Below are 25,042 nucleotides of genomic sequence, written 5' to 3' on the forward strand. Positions count from 1 at the left end.
CAGGATGCGTTGGAGATAATCAACAGAGAGAAAAGGCTTCTTGGATAAAGTGATGGGACTTTAGCTGAGCTTTGAAAGACTAGGGAAGCTGAGGCAGAGATTAAAAGGGAGAGAGGCATGGGGAACAGCCAGTGAAAATTCCTGGAAATGTGTGAATAAATTAGTGGCCTAGTAACATTTCAACATGTCAAGCCAATTGAATTTAATATTTAATATAGCCCTACTATATGGATGTAAAGTGTTGTGCTTAATCTTGGAATTACACAAATGAGACCTGCCCAAGGAGCTTAAATTAGGAGGAAGGAGAATGTACAATTTTAAAATAGGGTTTAGGTAGTGTTGGGGGCTGTGGAGGGATCAGAGTGCCCTAGGAAAATTTAAGAAAATAAACAGTTGTGCCTGGAAGTGAAGAGCAGAGGTTAAGTAAGGTGTTGCAGAGGATGTAGAGATAGAGAATGCATTTCAGCCAGGGAAGATAGCTCCTTCAAATTCATGAGGTAATTTATGTTGTCATTGAACGAAGATATGTTTACTTGAGAGAATAGCTAATATTCCAGATTGGGGCATAAAATACATGAAGGAGAATGATAGATAATAAAACTGAAAAGATAGGTTAGAACTAGAAGTAGAAGGTCCAGCCACTTCAGGAGCAGGAGAATAACATGGGAACATTATTTTTGCAACTGTGTGACATAACAGATTGTCAAGAGGAGACAAGGCAAGGAGAGCAATTAGAAGGCTAGAGCAGTTATCCAAGTAAGAAATGATGACAGCCTGAGGTAGGTTGTAGCCATTTGAGTATAGGGAATGGGATAGCTGTGAGATATTGTGGAGGTAGAATTAATAGGACTTGACAGCTGATTAGTTGTGGGAAGAATTGAAGATGACCCTATGAACCTAGTTGATTTGAAGAATGATGCCCTTAATAGAAATAGGTTTGGAGGAGGGCAAGTTTTGGAAGGAATGTTAATATACAGTGGGAATTTGAAGGTATCCTCACCTTTCACCCTAAATACCCAATTAGTTGCCAAGATTTAGGTTTCTAACTCCTACATCTCTAGAATTAGAATCTTCTTTTCTTAGCAGCCACTTCAGTGTTCAGCCCCTTATCAACTATGCTATTGATTGTCTCCTGCCCACTCCAGTCCCTCCTACGCTACTGCCAAAGTGATTTTGCTTATGCATAATCAAGAGTTTCTGATTGTTTCTAGGATCAAATAAATTTAGCTTTCAAAACCTTTCACTGCTTTGAAGGGAGTTGGATTAGACAGCCTCTGAGCATTCCTTCCAGTGCCTTGCCCTTCCCTCCCTTCTTTTGCCATCTAGACAAACTGGTCTTCATCTTGTTTCACACAATATTCCATTTCCTGTCTCTGCCTTTTGCCTTGATCAACCCTCATGTCTGGAATACTCTTACTCCCTCCTCTTCTCCACTTCCTAGACTACCTCTCTTTCTTTAAGAAAATTCAAGCACCACCTTTTACAGAAAGTCTTTTCTTATTTTCTGCAGCAGCCCCCACAACTTCGAATGCCTTTCCTCCTAAATTACCTTGCATTTTATTACTTTATTTTCTTTGTACATATCTATATACATGTCTTCCTCTGTTAATGTAAGCTTTTTGCAAAGTGAAGCTTTATATGTGTATCCCTAGTATTAAGCATATAGCAAGTACTTAGTAACTGTTGAGTTGTTTGTAATGAATTTTATAATGTTTGTAATGAATTGTAATGGTTTGTAATGAATTCAGGAGAGAGATTAAGTCTGGATAAGCAGGATCACAGAGCTAGAAGGGACCTTGGGCTATCTGGTTCAATGCTGTCATTTCACAGATGATGAAACTAAGGCCCAAGGAGATTAAATGACTTCTCGGGAGTTAAAAAGATAATATATAGAGGCAGCTTTTGAACCTAGGTTCCCTCTTTCTAGAACCAGTGTTTCCAATTTATCATTCTGGGAGTCAATTGTGTAAAGATAATTAAATACATGAGAGCTGATGAGATAATGAAGGCAGAAAGTGTTGAGAAATGAGAGCCTAGCCTTGGTATGCTGGTCTAACAGCAAGCACTGGACACATCCAGAATGACCTGCTAGCACAGTTTCTTAGATTTGCTTTTCTAAAAGGAAAACAACTTTTGAGGAGTCAAAACAATATGTTCACCAACAGAGAAAATACAAGCAGAGAAATGAAGTCCACCAGACAGTGCTTCTAATTTTCTGACCATAAGCAATACATACATCACAGATCAACAGAGATGCAGCTGTCTAACCATTACATACATACATAGTTACCAGAGAGAGAAGTACCAACATTTGGGTTTTCAAAGCCGGGGGACTCCTTAACAACTACCCAAAGTCTCACCTGGCACATGAACCTTCTTCCAAATATGACCCCAAAACAAACCCTCACCTCAGAGTATATAGACACTTTTCAGAGCCAGAGGGCACAATCCTCATGAGCCAGTGCAATTAACAAAAGGTGTGGACTTTCCTGCAAAACAAGCCTTGGCTAAACTGAGGCCCATTAATGGGCAGGGAAGATCTTTCATTAACATAAATCTCATTAACATTACCGGTGGTGGTGGTGGTGGTTGTGGTGACCACAACGGTGATGACTCTATGCTTAGAGCAGGGAGCTGGTAATCATCAAAAAAGCCAAAATTCATGTTCAGTTACTGGGAGAACAGGATGGCAGAAGCCAGAGCTAGAAGATAGCATTCAGACGCATTGTCAGAGAGCTCAAGTAAGATGAGGACTGAGGGAAAGGTGTTTGATTTAACAGTTAAGATTATTGACTTTTTGAGAACAGATATAGTGGGTTCAGAAGCCAGTCTATAAAGACTATTGAGTCAATGAGTGGTAACATGGATTTGAGTTTAGTAAATTGGGTTCAAGCTCTTATGCCCATTCCAGATCATTCTGATTATTGTTAATAGATATTATGTAGATAGAACTATCCTCTGACCCACTCACATATCTCAACAAGCTTTAAGAATAAGATACAACTAACTCCTGGTGTGTTCCATTTTCCACAAAAATACATTCCTCCTGAGTCTTATCAGGTATCCTATGTCACCAACTTGCACTAATGTTTGTGGGATAGCAAGCAGCATATCATGGCCTGGTCTTTTTGCCTTCAAACATCAGGTTACTTGTCTTTGGGGATGTTCTCTCTAGTTTACTGCTTCCACATCTACTATGAGCTTTACAGTATTTTAATTGGAGGGTAGCAGACAAATTCTATCTTTTGTCTCCCTATCCAGATCTGTGCTTCTGTTTCTTTTGAGCATTATGATTGGTCAAGGTGAAGCTAGATTAGCCATGGCTGACCTTGCAAATTTATTATACAGATCACTTATGTGGTAACCCCTCCCCCACACACTCCTAGTTTATTTGGCCTTCATCTTAGTGTAGGAGGTCTACAATGTAAGGTTCCTTGGAAAGCTCAGGAAATATAATACTCAAATGAAAAAGTTTTACTCAAATGTGCAAGTGGATCTGTGATTTTATCATTTGGAGAGTTCTCTCCAGGGATGCAGATTGCAGTCCATCCATGCCTGCCCATCCTGTGAGACTTTTATCCATGTTCTCACAAAGTTCACCACAAGAAGTCCGTCCAGTAGGCCAGAAGCTCGCTCACTCTCTCTCTCCCCCACTCATTGGAAAGGTAATCCTTTGTTCTCATCACATGACCAGCCCATGGTCCCATGACTCTCCCTGTCCTACAATTCCTTGATGCCCTTTACTCCTGTTCTTTAGAGTTCTCTGCAGCCTGCTCATGCCTACCATGCACTTCTCAATTGCCTTCTGTGTACTCTTCATTTTTAACTCTTCAAAGACCATGATGTTCCTTTTCTTGCTATTATATTAGCAACATTGTAAAACCTTAGTATTAAAAAGATGAGCTTTTGCTGTAGGAAGCTTGAAGTCCATAAAAAAACACTTCTTCACTCCCTGTGCTCCATTGTGTGGAGGTGTGGAGGTGACCCTGGAATCTTGAAGGCTCTACCAGCAAAGTGCAATCTCTGGCAGGTTTTACCACACTAAGTGTGTTTTCTAAGGACCAATGTAGTGAATCACAGAGGCTCATCGCCAATAGTTTTGCCATCTGGTGGTGACAGTTTTTAGTCATGATAACCCATGAAAAAAGTGTTTCTATAAATATCTTAACACATTTTAAATATATTTACATGTAAATGAATACTACTAATAAGCAGTTAACCTAGCCAAAGTGTTAACTTTCATGTATATGATAGCTAATACAGACATCTCTATCTTTACTTGAAAGCTCAAATCCACAGGTAGACTCTTATAGTTACTTATTTGCAGTACATATCATATATGTGATCAGACCCTCAGACTGATTTAACATTCATTCATTTGAACTATAATTCGCAGACACTCCTTGTTTCCCCATACAGGTCATGAGAGAGTGAAAGCATCCAATATAGACTAAGCCAGAGGGGTCAGACATATATCTGTTACCAGATAAAGATGTAATTGGAAAATATTTAACACAATAAAAATACAGTAAAACATATAGGATATTCATTTTAAAACCAAGTCAATATGTGACCTAGAGAGATCCTTACAAATGAGTTAGGGACCCTTGTTTCTATTAGAGTTTGACATTACTAGACTAAATTACCCAGTATTTGGAGGAGATAATAGATTGATAGTTTGAGGTGATGGCAAGTTCAAGTAAAGATTGTTTTTTTGTTTGAAGAACCGGTCAGACCTGAGTAGGCAGTAGGAAATATGTTAGTGGATATGAGAGAGGAACTGATCAATGGGACAAACTCCTAGAGGTGACCAAGTAGAGAAATTGGAGGCAGCTAGGTATTGTGTGTTTGTCCTTCATTGCCGAAGAAGACCATGCCATCAGAGAAATAATGACATGATTTGCACTTAACTTTGTTTTAAGTGAGGGAGGGCTGTGCAGATCACCAGCCTCACTTCTCCAGAACCATCTGAATCCAGTGACCAGATATTCATCAGGATGACTGGAGATGACCCAGGATGAAGCAATTGGAGTTAAGTGACTTGCCCAAGGTCACATTAGTGAGTGTCAAGTGTCTGAGGTGAGATTTTGAACTCAGGTCCTCCTGACTCCTGCACTGGTACTCCATCCACTGCACCACCTAGCTGCCCTACAGTGGTACAGTAGACAGAGTGCCAGGTCTGGCATCAGGACAACTCATCTTCCCGAGTTTAAATCTGACCTCACACACTTACTACCTGTCTGACCCTGAGAAAGTCACTTGTTTGCCTCAGTTTCCTCATCTGTAAAGTGAGCTGGAAAAGGAAATGGCAAACCACTCCAGTATTGCTGCCAAGAAAACCCCAAATGGGGTCACAGAGTCAGACACAACGAAAATGGCCTAACAACAAAAGAGAAATTAATTTTGGCAAGGAGAAAACTGGCAAAAGGGGGTAAAGAATGGGTGAAGATGTTGAGATATTTTAGTGGAATTGTTGAGAAAGCTCACAATAGAACTTTTCAGTTTTTATAGTAAAAAAAAAAAAATTATCCCCTGCCCCCAAGAAGCTTACATTCTACTGGGTTGGTAAGATAATACAGTATGCATTAAAGTACATATAAAGTTTACATAGTGATTTCAAGAGGGAGAAAGCACTAGCAGGAGGGGGCAGGGTGGGCAGATCAGGAAGGACCTCATGTAGAAGGTGAACACCAAACTTTGCTTTGAGGAAAGCTGGGGGTTCTGGTGACATAGAAGAACCACCTGTGAAAAGGTAAAAAGGTGGAAGACGGATTATTACATACAAGAAATATCTAGCAGTGAAGTTTTACTGGAGCAAAGATTATATGAAGAGGAATCATATAGACCAAGAATGAAAAGGTAGGTGGGAGTCAAATTATAAAGGGATTTAAATGACAGACTGATAATTTTATATGTAATTCAAGAGGCAGTAGAACACCAGCAAAGAATTTTGAGTGGTGATCGTCAAAATCTGCATTTTAGGAACATCAATTTGCTATCTGTGTGGAGAATGTTTTAGAGAGAGGAGAGAGGAGGTTGGGAGACAAATTAGAAGGTTATTGAAATAGTTTGGATGACAAGTAAGAGGAAGAGGGGAGGGAACTGAACTACAGTGGTGTCTGTGTGGGTAGAGAGAATGGGACTGATGCACAAGATGTTATGGAAATAGAATTTTCTCTTCCTTTTTTCTTTAATCTTTTAAAGCTTTTATAAAGTGATATTGAGAAGATATAACAAGAACAAACGTTATGAAGCATTTCCACACTCCCAGTACCACAGGGGTACACTCTCTCCTATAACACTTTGAACCCTGGAAAGATTGGACTCACACAGTTCCTCCAAAACATTTGCTCCACCGAATTCACTTCCTAATCCAACATAGCTGATGGGTGATGTGCTGTTGCTCCCACTTAGTGGCCTTTGATCCATGGCCATACTGAGTCAAGCAGCCAGCTAGGAACTTTGCTACTCACCAGACTCAACTATCCAAATAATCTGGTATGGCCTCCAACTCCTGGACCTTTGATAGACTCCTTTCTTTGAAGTTCACAAGGTTGCCATGTAGTCTGATACTACTTCATCTAAGATTAAGAAAGAACAAATGCAAGGAACAGAGGGTCATATTTATGTCTGAGGAAAGAGAGGGAAGGCCCAAGGCCAGAATTTTACCGTATGTCTTCCTTACACACTCTAGCCAGGCAGGAAAGACCTATGGAGATAAAATTTTCAAAGGTTGATAACTGATTGTGTATGAGAGCTGGAGAGGGAAAAGTCAAAGGTGACTTTGAGCTTACAAATCTGATTAATTCTAAAGACAATGAAGGCCTCAACAAAAATAGGGAAATTTGGAGGAAGTTCAGGGTAGGAAAATAATCCATTCCATTTTGGAAGATCTTGAATTTAAGATGCCAATGGAACATCCAAGTGGAGATGCCATTAAACAATTAGTGATGGGCTGGATATATACAGCTGGGAGTCAGTCCTATAGATGTGGTAATTAAGCCTGTAGGAGATGATAGGATCACTGAGATTGGCTGTAGGGGGAGTAAAGACCCCAGAACAGTCATAGGCATGATCCAGGAAAGAAATTAGAATATTCAGATGGGTGGAAGAGCCAAGAGGGCCATTTCACAGAAGCAAAAGTTGTTGGACCATGTAAGAAATAACGGTTGAAGAAAAATAAGGGTTGAAAAAAGTATTTAACAGTGGAGATGTTTAGTAATCTTGGAAAAAACAATTTCACTAGAGTGGTACAGATGCAAGTCAAATGGTAAAAGGTTGAGAAGTGAGTTGGGGATGAAGAAAAATGCAGGCAGTGTGAACAAAACGTTTTATCAGTGCCTTGTCTCAGTGCTGGCTAGCAGGGGTGACAGGGCTAGACTACAGTAACACAATGTAGCTCCAGATCCTGAGGAGAAAGAGTGTCTAGAAACGAAATCCTGCTGTTCTGTTTGTCCATGTAGCTGCAACCCATGAGAATCAATAGAAATGTCTCAAGTGCTTCCTAAATTAGTCATGAGCCAACTAGATATATCTTCCCTTTAATGGGGAGAGAGAAAGCCAACCAAATATAACACTGAACTTCCAGGATAACTCTATTCCCTTTGCTAAATAAAGGAGAGAGACAGATGCCAGCTGAGAAGATTTTTTCCTTAGGGAATGGCTGGTTCCAGGGCTGGAGTAGGAAGCATTGTCTAGATTGCTATCTTTGGTCTATTCTAAATAAGTTGTTTGATAATACGATAAGTATTTACTATGCACCTAAGTGCCAGGTACTGTGGAAGGTTCTGGGGATTCCAAGACAAGCCAGAGAACCCCTGCTCTCATGAAACTTTTCAGAGGAAGTAACATGTACACATGTGATACCAAATATATGCAGTGATTTCTGGAAGGTGGATGCTAGCAGAGAGGGGTTGCTATCTCAGGAGGGGACAGAAGCTGAGTATTGAAGGATGTTAAGGATTCTGAGGTGGAGGTAAAGAGGTGGCATATTCCAGGCATGGGGACCAGTCTGTGCAAAGACATTCAAGTCTGAATGACATGTATGAAGGGACAGCACGTTGGTCATTTGGGCTAGAGTCTACAATGATAATAATAATTGACAGTGTTAAGGGCAGAAGTGCCCAGGTAGAGAAATGATGAACAAAGTGATTTTGATTGATAAATATCAATATCTCTGCTTGGGGGTTCTTATCCTGGAGCCCATAAACTTTTTTTTTTTTGAGAATTTAAATTTATTTATTTAACTTTTAACATTCATTTTCACAAAATTTTGGGTTCCAAATTTTCTCCCCATTTGTCCCCTCCCCCACCTCAAAACACCAAGCATTCTCCTTAACCCTATCACCAATCTGCCCTCTCTTCTATCATCTCTCCCTTCCCTTGTCCCCATCTTCTCTTTTGTCCTGTAGGGCCAGATAACTTTCTATACCCCATTACCTGTATTTCTTATTTCCTAGTAGCAAGAACAGTACTTGACAGTTGTTCCTAAAACTTTGAGTTCCAGCTTCTCTTCATCTTTCCCTCCCCACCCATTCCCTTTGGGAAGGCAAGCAATTCAATGTAGGCCATATCTGTATAGTTTTGCAAATGACTTCCATAATAGTCGTGTTGTGTAAGACTAACTATATTTCCCTCCATTCTATCCTGTCCCCCATTTCTTCTATTCTCTCTTTTGATCCTGTCCCTTCCCAAGGGTGTTGACTTCAAATTGCTCCCTCCTCCCATTGCCCTCCCTTCCATCATCCCCCCCACCCTGCTTATCCCCCTTCACCCCCACTTTCCTATATTGTAAGATAGGTTTTCATACCAAAATGAGTGTGCATTTTATTCCTTTAGTCTAATGTGATGAAACTTCATGTCTTTCTCTCACCTCCCCTCTTTTTCCCTCCACTAAAAAGTCTTTTGCTTGCCTCTTTTATGAGAGATAATTTGCCCCATTCCATTTCTCCCTTTCTCCTCCCAATATATTTCTCTCTCTCCACTTAATTTCATATTTTTAAGGTATGATCCCATCCTATTCAATTCACTCTGTGCTCTCTGTCTGTGTGTGTGTGTATGTGCGTGTTTGTGTGTGTGTGTGTGTGTAATCCCACCAACTACCCAGATACTCAAAAAAGTTTCAAGAGTTACAAATATTGTCTTTCCATGTAGGAATGTAAACAGTTCAACTTTAGTAAGTCCCTTATGACTTCTCTTTGCTGTTTACCTTTTCTTGCTTCTCTTCATTCTTGTGTTTGAAAGTCAAATTTTCTTTTCAGCTCAGGTCTTTTCATCAAGAATGCTTGAAAGTCCTCTATTTCATTGAAAGACCATTTTTTCCCCTGAAGTTTATACTCAGTTTTTCTGGGTAGGTGCTTCTTGGTTTTATTCCTAGTTCCTTTGACTTCTGGAATATCATATTCCAGGCCCTTCGATCCCTTAATGTAGAACCTGCTAGATCTTGTGTTATCCTGATTGTATTTCTACAGTACTTGAATTGTTTCTTTCTAGCTGCTTGCAATATTTTCTCCTTGACCAGGGAACTCTGGAATTTGGGCACAATGTTCCTAGGAGTTTCTCTTTTTGGATCTCTTTCAGGCAGTGTTCTGTGGATTCCTTGAATACTTATTTTGCCCTCTGGTTCTAGAATCTCAGGGCAGTTTTCCTTGATAATTTCATGAAAGATGATGTCTAGGCTCTTTTTTTGATCCTGGCTTTCAGGTAGTCCCATAATTTTTAAATTATCTCTCCTGAATCTGTTTTCCACGTCAGTTGTTTTTTCAATGAGATATTTCACATTATCTTCCATTTTTTCTTTCTTTTGGTTTTGTTTTGTGATTTCTTGGTTTCTCATAAAGTCATTAGCCTCCATTTGTTCCATTCTGATTTTTAAAGAACTATTTTCTTCAGTGAGCTTTTGAACCTCCTTTTCCATTTGGCTAATTCTGCTTTTGAAAGCATTCTTCTCCTCATTGGTTTTTTGAACCTCTTTTGCCAATTGAGTTAGCCTATTTTTCAGGGTGTTATTTTCTTCAGCATTTTTTGGGTCTCCCTTTAGCAAGATGTTTACCTGCTTTTCATGCTTTTCTTTCATCTCTCTCATTTCTCTTCCCAGTTTTTTCTCCACCTCTCTAACTTGATTTTCAAAATCCTTTTTGAGCTCTTCCATGGCCTGAGCCCATTGAATATTTATTTTGGATGTTTGGGATACAGAAGCCTTCACTTCTGTGTCTTTCCCTGATGGTAAGCATTGTTCTTCCTCATCTGAAAGGAAGGGAGGAGATATCTGTTCACCAAGAAAGTAACCTTCTATGGTCTTATTTTTTTTCCCCTTTTCTGGGCATTTTCCCAGCCAGTTACTTGACTTCTGAGTTTCCTTTCCACACCCACCATGCCTCCAGATCTGCCCAGTGCTTGGGGTCTGAGATTCAAATGCTGCTCCCTAGCCTCAGGGCTTTCAGCAGGGGTGGGGCTGCTATTCAGTGTGAGATTAAGTTCAGGTGCTCAGGTCGGGGCAGGGCCACCACATGGGGCTCAGTTCCTTCAGGGGGTTTATGCAGAGACCTTCAACAATGGATCCAGGCTCCTGCCTGCTTTGGGAGCCCCTGTCTGCTGCTGCCTCTTCTGCTGCCTCCTGAGGGGGCCTGAATTATGGAGCACCCCACTCCCCTCTCGGCCATCCAAAAACACTCTCTCACTGACCTTTGGCACCTGTGGGTGGAGGGACCTGCGCTGCCACTGGAGATTCTGTCCCTGAAGCCTGCTCAAATCTGCTCCTCTGGGTGCCACGCAACCAAGTCAGAGCTGGGCTCTGCTCTGGGTCTGGTGCGCGACAGACCTTTCGTGTCAATTTTTCAGGTCTCTCTGGAACAGAAGTCTCCTCCACTCTGTTGTTCTGTGGCTTCTGCTGCTCCAGAATTTGTTGGGAGTTCTTCTTTAGAGGTATTTTATGGGCTGTGGGTTAGGAGCTAGCATATGTGTATCTTTTTACTCTGCCATCTTGGCTCCTCCTCCCATAAACATTTTTTTAAAGAAGTATGTTGATAATTATATTACAACGTAATTAGTCCCTTTGTAATTTTATGTGTCTTGTTTTATGCATTTAAAAACATAATTCTGAGGAGTATGTAGCTTCACCATATTGCCATGATGCAAAAAAGCTTTAAAAACCTAGTTCTAGATAGACCTACATTAACTTACCACACGAGGCAAAACTGATGGGTGAGTGATGCCCAGCTTCTTGAGGATCCTTAGCAAAATGCATGGGCTCCTAATAGGCACTTAATAAATGCCAATTAATTCATTAATTGGTTAATTGATTCAGAATCTTAGATGGAGAGGCAAACTTAGGTCAGTGATCTTAGATTCCTAGCAAAATTCTTAATATGGATAAGCTTTAAGACTATAGGTTGAAGTGACTGGGATTGTGGGATCTAGAGAAGATTAGGAGGAAGGGGAGGAAGGACATAATAGTATTTGAAGGTTTGTCCTGTGGGAAAAGGATTAGATCTGTTATACTTGGAACTGGAAGGGAAGAGAGTTGCTCCGAGACAGATTTAGGCTCAGTGGAAGAGAAAGCTTGATAGTAATTAAAACTAACAAATAGGCTGCCACCAGAGGTAAAGAGCTACACTTACCTGTTAGAGATACTGTACAGGGGATTCTTAGGTTCTGATAGGACTAGATCGTCCAGTCTAATGATCTATTCCCTTATAATGCTAGAAAAATAAAAAGAATCATGAATTTTAGTAGTTACATTATCTGACTTCCTACTATTGGACATAAGAGCTAGAACTGAAGTCAAAATATCTGTTTTCAAATGTTAACACTGACATTTAGGAGCTGTGTGACTCTGGACAAGTCAGTTAAGGGCACTAAGTCATTGTTCTCACCTTTTAATAAGGATAATAATGCTTAGGCCACTTATTTTATCAATCAGCCAATAGGCTTTATTAAGGGTCTACTGTATGTTATTATGAACCAGAGGAGTGTGGAAGACAGAGAATATATTGTTCCTTCTTCCTTCTTTTCTTTCTTCTTTCTTCCTTCTTTCCTTGCTTTTTTTTTTTAGTAAAGACATTTGTTGATTCCCATTTGATATAGCTCAGTGAAAGAATCTATAAATATAAAAGCATTATTTTCTTTTAGCTATCACCATGGTCCATATAAATACTCAGCAATCACAATCATCTGCAGAAAGTACTCCAAGTTTTACAGTTAGCCTTATAGAACTTAATATACAGATTTAATGTAACAGTGGCACTTATGTACTGAAGTGGTCCAGTGGCTTTCCTTCCTTTCAAATACAAAAATGAAAGTCTTTTCCTTCAAAGAACCTAGGGAAGCACTTTGTAAACCTGACAGCAATATATAAATTGAGGTTATTATTATTTCTTTTGTTATTATTATGTTCTCCTATTGGTACCAGCCAATATCTGGAAAATACAAATTTTCTGTAATAATACCTTAAGCAAGACAATTAAAAAGATAAATCTACTGTGTTTCTTAAAAGCACATTTAATTGCCAAATAAGGAATCATCAATTAGAAACATTTATGTGCAGTCACTCTGTAGGTGTTGGACAAAAAATAAAAATTTTTTTAATGGCATAATCCTTTTCCTCAAGGATCTTACAGTCAAATGGGAATATGTATGTGTTGGAGGACAGAGGATGGGGATGGAGCAGAAAGTAAATATTTGGAAGCATAATGAATTGGCAGAAACAATGTATTTGTAGTCAGAGGAGCCAGGTTCAAATGTGACTCTGCTACTTCTCGTGAGACCTAGAGAAAGTCAATTCACCTCTCTAGACCACAATTTCTTCTATAAAATGCCTGGAAGAAGTTATGATAAGGATAGAGTATGAAAAGAAGTCCAATTTGGCTGGATTGCAGAATATATAATAGAAGGCTAGACAGGTAAGTTCGGGCAAAATTGTAAGGATCTTAAATCCCAAAGTCAACTTCAATATTCAATAGTCAATAGGGAGCTATTGAATGTTTCTCAGAATTAATTGATCATAGTGATCCATTAGGGAAATAATTAAGACAGTGCTGTAAAGATCAGAGAGACAGGAGGCAGAAAGACCATTAGGAGACTATTACAGCAATCTACATATGAAATAAAAGCATAAAGGAAGGTTTGTAATAGGAGTAAAAGGAAGAGCCAGATCTGAATGATGGTAGAATTAACAGAAGTTTGCAGTTTACTGAATTTGTAATGGAAGAGGGACAAAAAGGAGCCAATGGAGTTTTCCAATATTATATGAACCTGGGGTATAGAGAAAATAACAATTCTATGAACAGAAATACAAATTGAGAAGAGTGTTGGTGAAGAAAGCATTGGAAGAAAGTATTTCCCACCTTGTTTGAGAGGCTTTTTTAGCTGCTGCATTCCTTCAGCTTCTCTTGGTTCACATTTACTGTTTCCTGGTAGATGCAGTTGGATCCTGTTGGGAACTAGAGCTCTAGGGGGGAAAATAAGGAAAGGAAGGGAGGAAAAAGTAGGAAAATGTTGAGTCACCTCCTACGACTCTCCTTTTTTTGAAAGTTTAATACCTTTTATTTTTCCAATATAGTCATCTCCCCTTGCAGGCAGCTAGGTGATTAGTGGATAGGATACCAGGCCTGGATCTAAGAAGATCTGAGTTCAAATGTGGCCTAAGGAACTTATTAGCTATGTGACCCTGGGCAAGTCAATTAACCCTGTTTGCCTTAGTTTCCTCATCTCTAAAATGAGCATGAGAAGGAAATAGCAGTATTTCTAGTATCTTTGCCAAGAAAACCCCATACCAGGTCATGAAGAGTTGTATACAACTGAACAATAACAGAAGTCATTTCCAGTGAGCCTTCTCTTCTAGCAAAGGGGGAAAAAATAAAGCAAAAACAAGAGATACATGGGCTCATCTGACATCTCATACAAAATTCTTTAGACATTGGTCCCCTCTTTTCCAAAGAAAAGAGGGAGATTCATTTTCTCATTTCTTCTCCAGGACTCAAATTAGTTATTGTAACTGAATAGCTTTTAACATCACTATCATTACTATTATACATACATATATATGTATATGTGTGCATATATATATATCTATGTATGTAAATATATATAATAGATACATATATTCATAAGAGTTCTTGGTTTTGCTTGCTTGACATCACCATTATACATACATACATATATATGTATATGTGCATGTATATAATATATAATAGAATATTATTATATTATTAATTATATTATTATTAATTAATATTAATTATATTGTATAATTACATTATATTAATTCTATTAATTCTATTATATATACATGTATACTTATATAATAGAAACATATGTTCATAAGAGTTCCTGGTTTTGCTTGCTTGGTATCATCTGATCGTAGATATTAATCTGAAATAAACCTTAGAAAATCATCTAATCCAGTAGTATCAAACTCAAATTGAAATGGGGCCACATATTGACGTAGTTTTAAAAGGTAATATTATCTATATTTTATTATATTTTTATTTATTCTGTTAAATATTGCCCAATTACATTTTAATCTTGTTCTGTTGCTACTAGGTAGCTAGGTGGCCCAGTGCTTAGTCAAGAAGACCTGAGTTCAAATCTGACTTCAGACACTTACTAGCTGTGTGACCCTGGGCAAGTCATTTAATGTTTGCCTCAGTTTCCTCATCTGTAAAATGGGAATAATAATAGCACCTACCTTGTAGAGTTGTTGTGAGAATCCAGTAAGGCAATAATTGTAAAACACCTGGCCTTATGGTGCTGTATATTAGCTATTATCATTCCCACTGCATGTTTGATACTTTTGATCTAGTCCAACCCCTTCATTTCACAGATGGGGAAACTGAGGCTGAGAGAATTTAAGTGACTTTCCCAAGGCTATATAGATAATAGAGGGATCTAGGATTCAAACCTAAGTCTTCTACCTTCAAATTCAGCCCTCCTTCCATCCCACTCCTCTGCAACTATTCATATAACTCCTCCCAAGTTTTAAAATCTCAGGATTCCTCATTTCTTTGCAACACTATTCCATTTACCAGAATTTAATTAGCCACTGCCCAATTAAGAGGCAACTACTTTGTTTTCAGTTCTTTGCTATAAAGAAAGTTCAACTCTTTCTTTTATAGTTATTTGCCCCCAGAGCTGAAAAAGACACATCAGCTCTTCTTTCGATGGGTTATCACCTCCATTCACATTACAGACGTGGCAGCCCAAGGAAAAAAAAATATTTGTTCAAGGTCATACAACCAGTGAGTGGAGGGGAGTTAGGACTAAGAGCCCTCCCTTCAAGGTCCAAATCTTTTCTCATCACACGCCACTGGCTTCACTGAAGTTATTAGATACATCTTCAGGTTTACAAGTTCAGTGGAAACTCTTTGAGAGATTGAACTCTATTAATAAAGAAATCCTGCTACCATTGTGGAATAAGGGCCTTCTCTATTATGAACCAGGGGAGCTTGGACAGCAGAGGAAATATACTGTCTAAGAAATCTGCCTGAGTGGAGTGGGCATGTCTTCAGCTTCCAGTATTTCTGGGGTGGGGTGGGGGTAATCACCTTCACACCCTTCCCCTCCCCAACCCTCAGGAGGAAATTTCCATGGGCCAGAAGTTATGGTTTAGCAATAAATGGTTTCAAGTTCAGACATCAGGCAATTAGAGGTTCCCGCTTTTCACTTGCCTCCTAACCCTTCCTCATCCCAAACTGTTAAGGGCCCTATGGCTCTGCTGCACAATATCTGGGCTTGGAAAACAGGTAAGAGCAAAAGAAGAAGAAAATTCACCCAAAATTTTTACTGTTCGAGTCCTGGAAAGTTTAAACTGATCATCTCTTTGACCCTAAAAACTGCCACCTTCCCAGCACCATCCTCCCCAGTCCCCAGCAGGAAACCAGGAGAGTCACTGCGTCGTGATGGATTGAGCTGGCCTCTGATTTCAAATCCTGTCTCTGACCATACTGTCTGTGGGACTTTGGGTAAATCACCTAATCTGAGTGGGAACTGAGTTGCAGTGGTGGCTAGAACTTCCTCAATGAGAGTTCTTTTTGCCAATAGATTCACATATCTAGCCCTCATCACCACCACCCACCAAGCAAAAATTTAAAATAAGGAATATAATTTCCCATTATTGGTTATATCAAAAAAAGAAATTTGAACCCAACTGGAGTTTCTAGGGATCCAGTCCCCTAAGATACTTTGTGGTTCTGTAGTGGCTGATTCATACCAGCAGATGGCACAGATGGCATGCAGTAGAGATGGGGAAAAGCTCAGCAAATCTAATAAGGAAAGAACGGAGTTAAAAAGTAGAATCTCTCCACAGAGAGTCTCTCAGGAAGTATCTAGTAACCACTCTTCATTTTATACACGAGAAAGCTGAAGCACAGAGAGGTGAAGGGAATTTGCTTAAGATCTCACTGGCGGGAAGTGTCTTTGTTCCATTACACCATGTAGTTCCCACTTGGCCCTGAAGCTGAGGGAGAAGTCAAGAGGGTATTTGGGATTGGGTGCTGCTGAGGTTTCTCCACTGGGATTACTAGATTACCACAGAAGGGGCTGGAAGGGGCTTTAAGGCTTTTTGCAGAAGCTACAATTTACGCTGGGGCCTGAAGAAAGCCAGGGAATCCAGAAGCCAGAGATGATGAGAGAGACAGAGACACACAGAAAGAGAGAATTCTAGATATGGAGGACAGCCAGTGAAAATGCCTGGAGTCAGAAAATCGAGTGTCTTTTGGAAAGAGCAGCAAAGAGACCAATGTCAATTGTAGATAAAGTGGGGCAGAAGAAGTCCAGAAAGATATGGTGAGGACAAAGAGGTGATGAAAGACTTTGAAAGCCACAGAGGCTTTTGTATTTGATCCTGGAGGTAACAGGGAGCCACTAGAGTTTGTTGTTCATGCTTCATTCTCCAAGAGGACCAATGACATCACGAGGATGATATCTTGACTTGCCAGTGGATTGGATTTAAGTGAGGCTGAGATGCACTAAATCTCTTATCTCACTCTGTCCTCAAGAGTCATCTGAGTCTAGTGGAAAGACATAAGTCAAGATGGCTGGTGATGGCCCAGCAGCCACTGGAGTTTATTAATAGGGAGTTGACGTGGTCTGATCTGTGTATTAGGAAAATTAATTTGACAATGAATAATGTATGAACTAGAAGTGGGAAACATTTAAGGCAAAGACAGAAATTTCAAACATTTTAAAGGAAAAAAATTGTAAATAGATAAAAGAGTCAAAGGTAATCAAAGGTATGAGTATGGGCAATTAGAACTGTAGTGGTGATATGAACAGAAGCATGGGGACAAGGAGCTGCTTTGGCGGGGAAGATGCTAAGTTCAAATAATTGATGAGACATTCAAATGAATGTATGCTGTAGACGGTCCGAAATACAGGACTGGGGCTTGGGTGAGCAGAAAGAATAGGTGATACTGATTTGGGGCATCACTGTCATATAATTTACAAATCAAATTATGTGAAAAGTCAGTTCTCTAAAGGAGAACTATAAGGTTCTGTAAGGTAACTGTAAGGTTAGCAAGGATTCAGATAAGCACTTACAGGATTCTGAGGGGATGTCAAGTCAAATCAAGGGAAAAAAGGATATTCTTTCAACTCAAATATCCTATGATTCTCTCACCCCTCTCTTTTCTATATGTTTCATGAAGCAGCCCCAGGAAATTTGAATAATTGGATCTAGCTGCACAAGGGGAGGTTGTGTGATGGATGAAGTCAGGGAAAGAATGGGGTGATCTTCCTGAATCCCTGGACCTGTCAAGAAATACTGACCAGAACAGGCCATGTATCACCAATGATGAAATGAATGAAGTTAAAAGCATGCCTATGGGTGATGGGTGTGGTAATGAGTTGCCCTGACCCTATATATGGTTAGAGACAGAGACTAGTCCTTGAGATACAACTAGAGAAGATTCTGCTAGCTCCTGAGTTTCCATGTGTTTGGAGTACACATACACATTTCTCTCTCTTTCTGTGTGTGTATGTGTGTGTGTGTGTGTGTGTGTGTGTGTGTGTGTGTGTGTGTATTGAGGGGAGAGAGAGTTTCAAAAGAAGGCTTAGGGAGAAAGTAAATATGCAGAGGATTTACTCATTTGGGGTCATTGTTGGCTCATGCCCTGGAAAGGTATGAGAGTCATCTGATAGAAGCTGGGGGACAATAGAAGACAGAGAGTAGGGCTAGCAGGGACATGCCAGTCACCTGCTAGGAACTGAGAAGAATAGGTATAAAGGAGAGCTTTAGGAAACCAAGCTAAAAGGGACAGTACCATGCCACCACCATTACCTTTTAATAGAGATTTGAGTCCTGTCTCCACTAGATTGTAAACAAAAATGTTTATGTTTCTAGCAGTTGGAATCCGGGCACTTATAAGGGGATCTAGTGGTTATCACCTTGGAGGACTTGTTAGATTCTTAAATTTCTGGATCATCTGGGTTGGATCAATGAGCCACAGAAATGAGAAGTCATAATAGTATATTTGGGTCTTTTGTATCAGGAGAAAGAGCTTCCAATGCAAGGATTAAGTATAATTCTTTAGGTTTCAACCTTCAAAGAATCTAACACAAAGAGTTTGCTTGGGAGGGTGGAGGTGGGCACTTGTCAAGTAAAGACTGAACAATGTAGGGTGGTTCTATATAGGTGAGGGTTTGCCCAGTCTCCCATTATATGACTGGAAACCTTCCACTTGACAAGGTTGTTTGAGCCAGGATAAGCATGCTTGTCTACACATGTTAGAATGAGAATTCCATTTTAACTCTAGTTACATAAGCAAGACAGATGGAACCATCCTCAGAGCATAAACAATACCATTTCTAAATATGCCACAAATGGAAAGATAATTTCTATTATTAATCAGTTTTTCCCCCTTTTCATTTCACCTTCCTGGTTTCCTCTCTTTGGATTTTTGGATCCATTAGCAGCTAGAGAGGGAGGGGCTCTAGTTCAATATTTGACAAGTTTAGGCATTTTCCTCACTTTGACTATCTTGGAATGTATTTAGTGTCAGTATAGTGGCACTGAAACTTTTCATTGTAGTCAGGAAAATTTGAGTTCAAGTATGACCTCAGACACTTAGCATCTGTGACACCTCGGGCAAATCAATCAGTCAGTAAACATTATTAAGGACCTACTACATATGAGGCATTATGCTAGAAGCTGGGAAATCAGAAAGTGGTAGGACAGTTCCTGACTTCGAGGAGCTCACAATCTAATCTAATGGGGCAAACGACAAGCAAACAAATGTTCACAAATAAACTATATACAGGATAAAAGGAAACAAGTAAAAGGAAGAAAGCATGAGAATTAAGAGGGGTTAAGAAAAGCTTCCTGTCTGCCTCAGCTGTAAAGTGAGGATAATAATAGCATTTACCTCACAGGGTTGTTTTATGGATCCAATGAGGTAATGTTTGTAAAGAGCTTAGCACAGTGCTGGGCACAGAGTATTTACTTAGTAAATGTTCATTCCATTCCATTCCACCTCCCCTTCACATTATCTCAGGATGGGAGGTGACAGACATTATTAAGTATATTTTGCAGATAAGAAAATTGCAAGTACGCCACTGAAGGGCTTTTGTCCAAACTAACCACTTCTTGGGCATGAGTTGGCTCCCCAAACCCAACTTTCCTTTTTCTACAAAGCTAGGATAGCTTACTCTCCTTGGTAACACTGTCACTATCCCTGATTCCCTATTTTGGCCAGCTCTCCCTTTAAAGTAGACCCAGGTTTACAATCTCACTTTTGAAAAATTTTGACTGCTAATAACTACAGGATAACTACACAGGGAATTAAACTAACAAAGGGGAAATCCACAAGTCTTAAAAATGTCTAAGAGTAGCTAGCCCTGGTCTTCGTTGGAATTATAAAGCTAGATAGAATAATGATAACTAGTCTTGGCCTTCAGGAAAGTTGACAAAATGTATCTTTGCCTCCTTTGCAGAGGCAGGAGATTCTAGATATGCCATATTGCATGTGTTGTCACGCATGGCTAATGTGTTGGTTAGTTTGCTGAACTTTCTTTTCCTCTTTTAAAAATCTTTGTTAAAACATGATTTGCTGGTAAGGATAAAAGGGCTATATTAGAAAAGGAATGTGAAGTAACAAAAAAAAGCACAGATAAAAATCATTGTTTAAAAGAAAATTTAAATCTAGGTCTCAACCTTTCTTATTTGTGCCTTTTCACTGACTCATTCTTTTAGCTCTTGGCCTAGGTCAGCCTAGTTGCTATCTAATCCAGGTTAGATACCACACCAAACTCCCAGACTCCCAGCTCAGGACAGATTAAAGTTGGCATGACTGTCGGGTTTCTCATCTGTTTAAAACCTGTGGGTGCTGGTGCCCCAATTTGAGAAAGGCTGTTTTGTATGAGTCTCTGAAGATTTCTGCCCTGGCCATTGGGTTACCCAGCAATGACCTTGTGGTCACCTCCTTCATTCTTTTGGAGGTTTTGATGATATCAATGCCCTGGAAGTCCTATCTTGCTCTTAAACCATTCATACAACTACAGAATTTGAGAGTTGGATGGGACCTTAGCAGCCCATACACAAAAGGAATCCCCACTCATTACCAACATTTATTTGTGATCTTCTATTGCCTTACAAGAAAGTAACTTCCATTTTTGGACAACTAATTATTAGATAATTTTTTCTGTTAGGAAGCCTATATATTCTTCTTTGTATCTTCTTCCCATTGTTTCTGGGTCTGCTCTCTGGTACCAAATGGAATAAATCTATTCCCTTCTCCCCAATCCAGTCCTTATATGTTTGAAGTCAACTATCATGTCCCCCAAGAGTCTTCTCTGGGCTGATCATCCATAGTTCCTTCAACTTATCCTCTTATGATATGACCTCAAGACCCTTCACTGTAATGGTTACCCTGTACTGGATGTTTTTCAACTTATTAATTAGGCCTTCTTAAAATATGGCGCTCAGAACTAAGCACCATACTGTACATATGCTCTGATTAAAGTAGATTACAGGGGCATTCTTGCCTCCTCAATCCTAAAGCTTCCCTGTCTTAGGTGATTTCCTTACAGCAAATTCACTGGTTGGCTGTTAAGGCTTCTACCCTTATGGTGACACTCAGGTCCTTCCTTTATCCTAGAATAGTATGTTGGTGACCTTAAACCAAACTTTTCATCTCATTAGTCTCAGTACCTCATCTGTAAAATAAGGGAAACTGTCCTTTATGTTCCTTCTATCTCTGATATTCTATATCTGATTTAATGAGTACTTACCCCTGGATAGGGGTCTCAAGAATAAAAAGTATAGGACTAAAACCTCCTTGTCTTTGAGGAACTTATAGTCTAATTGGAGGTAAGACATAGCCCATGATGAAAAGTCAAACACAAGGTGGTATATGAAAGCTGTGTGACCTTGAGAAGTTACTTACCCTCACCTAGGCTTTAATCCAGTTATCTCTAAAAATGAAGGGGTTAGACTGTGTATTTATTTTTATATGTATCCTGTATTTACTTATCTATAAATATATTCTTTATTATTCGAATGTAAGATCTTTGAGGGTAAAGACTGTCTCATTTTTGTATTTGTAGTTCTAGCATACTGAAATGCAGACAGTAAGCATTCTCTGTGTGCTTGGTCTTTCCTGTTTAGATGGACATGTCAAACTCCCTTTAGTGATTACAGATCTTCTCTAGGATACCCTACAATGTTCTGGGGTTTGATGCAGTCAACACAAAGAGAAACATCTGAAGGATCTCACTACCCACTAGAAATTCCTTTTCAACTTGAATTCTTGGATGCATCTCCTCCACTACTGAGTCTAAGTCTTTTGCTAGTATATCTCTGTTTTATGCCTCACTTAGTGTTTATTATTACAAGAACACTGGAAAAAGTTCTTTCTGTTGTCAGATCTTCCAGAGAATCTTGAATAATGTTAACGTATAGATGGGAACCACCTTGTTGTAAAAGAAGCCTGTAAGGCACCATTTAGTCTACTGAATGAAATGATATTTTGTAATCAAGAAAGAATAAGCACAATGGGATGTTATGTTCTCTACATCTTTCAGTTAATTGTGAGATAGTAAAAAGGGGATTCATTGTTGAGTAGCAATTACAAAAACCTGCTTGTTCCCTACCAATACTCTTATTGAAGATGTCTTTAATTTATGTAGAGATGATTCTCAAAATGATTTTGTCCAATATGTGTATCTGGGACAGATGGGACAGATGGTCAATGAGTTAGAACTCAATGGAGGAGAGCAGGCTACATTGCTTTCAGAACATTTTAAAGCTCTTTCACTGACCCTAAGCTTTCCATGAAAGCAAAGACCCCATCTTTTTAGTCAATCAAGTGACAATCAACCAATAAGCATTTATTAAGCACTTACTTATTTACTAGGCACCATGCCAAGCTCAGGGGATACAAAGAAAGGCAAAAATTCAGTCCCTGACCTCAAGGAGCTCACATTCTAATGAGAGAAATAGAAAGCAAACTACTATGCATACATAAGATCTATCTATCTACTTTAAAAGTGGAAGGTAACCTCAGAGGGAAGACAGTGGTGAGGGATGGGGTTAGAGTAGAACGCTGACCAGTCAGTAAGTCAATAAACATTTATTAATTACCTACTATGTGTCAGGCACTGTACTAAGTGTTGGAAATACAATGAATGGCAAAAGATAGTCCTTGCCCCCAACGAATTCACAGCTGAATCAAGATGAGGCATGGAGGAAAACAACATACAATCCATCCACATGTGGATGATGTGCCCATCCACACTGGAAATACCAAACAGATGGAGAATGTCTGCTATTCGTATTTCAATGTGCTAGGCATACAAATACAAAAATAAGATAGTCCTGCCCTCAAGGAGCTTACTTTTACCAGTAAAATACAATATATTCATAGATAAGTAAATACAGCATACAAACAAGAGAGCAATATATCCAGGATAAATGGGGGTTGGGGGTGGAATCCACAGAATAATGGCACTGGAATTAAGAGGCATAGGGAAAGTCTTCCTTTCCACAGAAGATGGAATTTGAGCTGAGCTTTAAAGGAAGCCAGGAGAGCTAGGAAGCAGAGGGGAAGAGGGAGAGCACTCCAGGAAGAAAGGACAACCAGTAAAAAGGCATCGAGTTGGAAGATGGAATATGTAAAGTATATGAAGAAGATCAAGAAGGCCAATGTTACAACCTTTTGTTGTGGTAGTTACATAGTAGTGAGATGTCAAATACCTCTGCCACCAAGAAAATAAAATGAATCATATGAAGAGTAAGAGAGGGGCAGGGTAGGGGTTAAGCTGGTTACAAAACATAACCAATGAGAAGAAGGAGATTAAAGGACATTGTCAAGGAATCCTATGCCACAAGGGGAGACTGGTCACAAGGTAAGATAGAGGGATGACTGGTGGACAGATTGGGGTCCCACTGGTACCCTTGTAATGTTGGAAGAAAGGAAGAGAAAGACCACCAGCACTTCAGGTGGATCCTATGGATCCTATCCTAACTTTTATGAGATCATAAATAAGTATCACACAGGATGGGCAGGCATGGATAATTTATAATCTACCTCAATGAAGAGAATAACTAAACTGAGGAGGTCCCAGACCCAGTGGAGTATTTTGAGTATATCCCTAGCACAGTATATTCTAGCACATAGTAGGAGCTTAATAAATGCTTGTTCATTTATTTGTTATCCAGATGACTGCTTTCCTCCAGCAAAACCATTTTGATATGCAAACAGCAGAGGGGGATGTTAGGCTGATTTGCATTCTTGATCCACAGATGTTTTTTAAACAGTAAACTCAAACTGGGAACCAGAAACCCTTGTCTCCTCCCAAGGTCTTGAAAGCCTTGGTTTACAAGGAGCTGGCCAAGGAAAGTCAGAGAAAGAGGCTGCTTGCTGGAGATGAGCTAAGTGCTTGAGCGGATCAGTCCCAAACCTCTTCAGGTCTAGATATGAACTATGGAAAAAGTCAACCAAGGAAGACCTGGAAAAGAAATCAGGACATGAGGTTCAAGTTCAAATTCAGGTACTAGCCTAATTTAGGGAAATCACTTTACCTCCCTGACCCTAATGTTGCCTAACTATAAAATAGAGGATTAACTCTCATTGTTCTTTGACACTGCCTGAATTTCTGCCATCTTTAGATAATGGAGGTGAAAGGTCAAAGACATCTGCCTGGTCATTTGTTATTTGTGTAACCTTGGGGAAGTGACTTCTTCCTCTGGGTCATCCTTATCTCCTCTAGAAAAGTAGATAGTTGAATGAGATAATCTCTGAAGTTTCTTCTTGTTCTAAAGCTACAACCTCATGACCTCTCACATGAGAATAGACCATGCCTGTAAATACAATGTGTGAGGGGACAGAAGAGAACTGCAATGAGACTCATGGGTGAAGGGGAAAGGAGAGAGGGGGGCCTGTGCTGACCTGTCATAGCATTTACTGTCACTTCCCCTTTGGGAGCTCCTTTAACCCCAGTATGAGAAATTTTATCTTGAAGAGGGGCATCCATAGCAGAGCCAGATGCACAGAGAGTCAGAGGGAAAAACAGAGGCAGCTCATCATAGAGAAAAGGCCACTCACTACTTCTGTGGTCAGAGAATCTGGGCTGGAATACCAGCTGAGTCACCTATTAGCTATGTGACCTTGGGGAGGTCCCTTCCATTTGTTGGGACTTCTTATCTGTAAAATGGGGGGATTGGACTCTAAAGTACCTTCTGGTTCTATCATCTTATGGCTCTAGGCTCCCTCCCCAACCCCAAACCATTATATTCATAGCTTATAGTTACAAAGATTTATATGGCACTTTATAGTTTTAAAAACTTTTCTAACAGCTCTACAAGGTCGGTGAATCATTATTTATCATTAGGAAGCTAGATAGTAAAGTGGATGGTGGGTCAGGCATGGAGTCAAGGAAGACTTGAGTTCAAATTCAGCCTCGGACACTAGTTGTGTGACTTTGGGCAAGTTGCTTAACCTCTGTTTGCCTCAGTTTCTTCCTTTGTAAAATGAGGATAATAATAACACCAACCTCCCAGCATTGTTGTGAGAATCAAATGAGATAATAATTGTAAAGTGCTTAGAACAGT

The 25,042-nt window shown here is 39.6% G+C and overlaps 1 long non-coding RNA gene across 2 annotated transcripts in view; it reads right to left on the bottom strand.

Annotated features, from left to right (window-relative positions):
- Positions 1-6,334: 6,334 nt before the first annotated feature.
- Positions 6,335-25,042, bottom strand: part of LOC140520254 (uncharacterized) — a 60,316-nt gene continuing 41,608 nt past the window's right edge. For both annotated transcript variants that reach the window (XR_011972441.1, XR_011972440.1), the window contains 3 exons: positions 13,344-13,447; positions 11,619-11,699; positions 6,335-6,581 (listed from right to left, as the gene is read on the bottom strand). This is a non-coding gene — a long non-coding RNA (uncharacterized lncRNA). The remainder of the gene's footprint in view (positions 6,582-11,618; positions 11,700-13,343; positions 13,448-25,042) is intronic.

This window comes from Notamacropus eugenii, chromosome 1 (assembly GCF_028372415.1).
Source record: "Notamacropus eugenii isolate mMacEug1 chromosome 1, mMacEug1.pri_v2, whole genome shotgun sequence".
NCBI classification, from domain to species: domain Eukaryota; kingdom Metazoa; phylum Chordata; class Mammalia; order Diprotodontia; family Macropodidae; genus Notamacropus; species Notamacropus eugenii.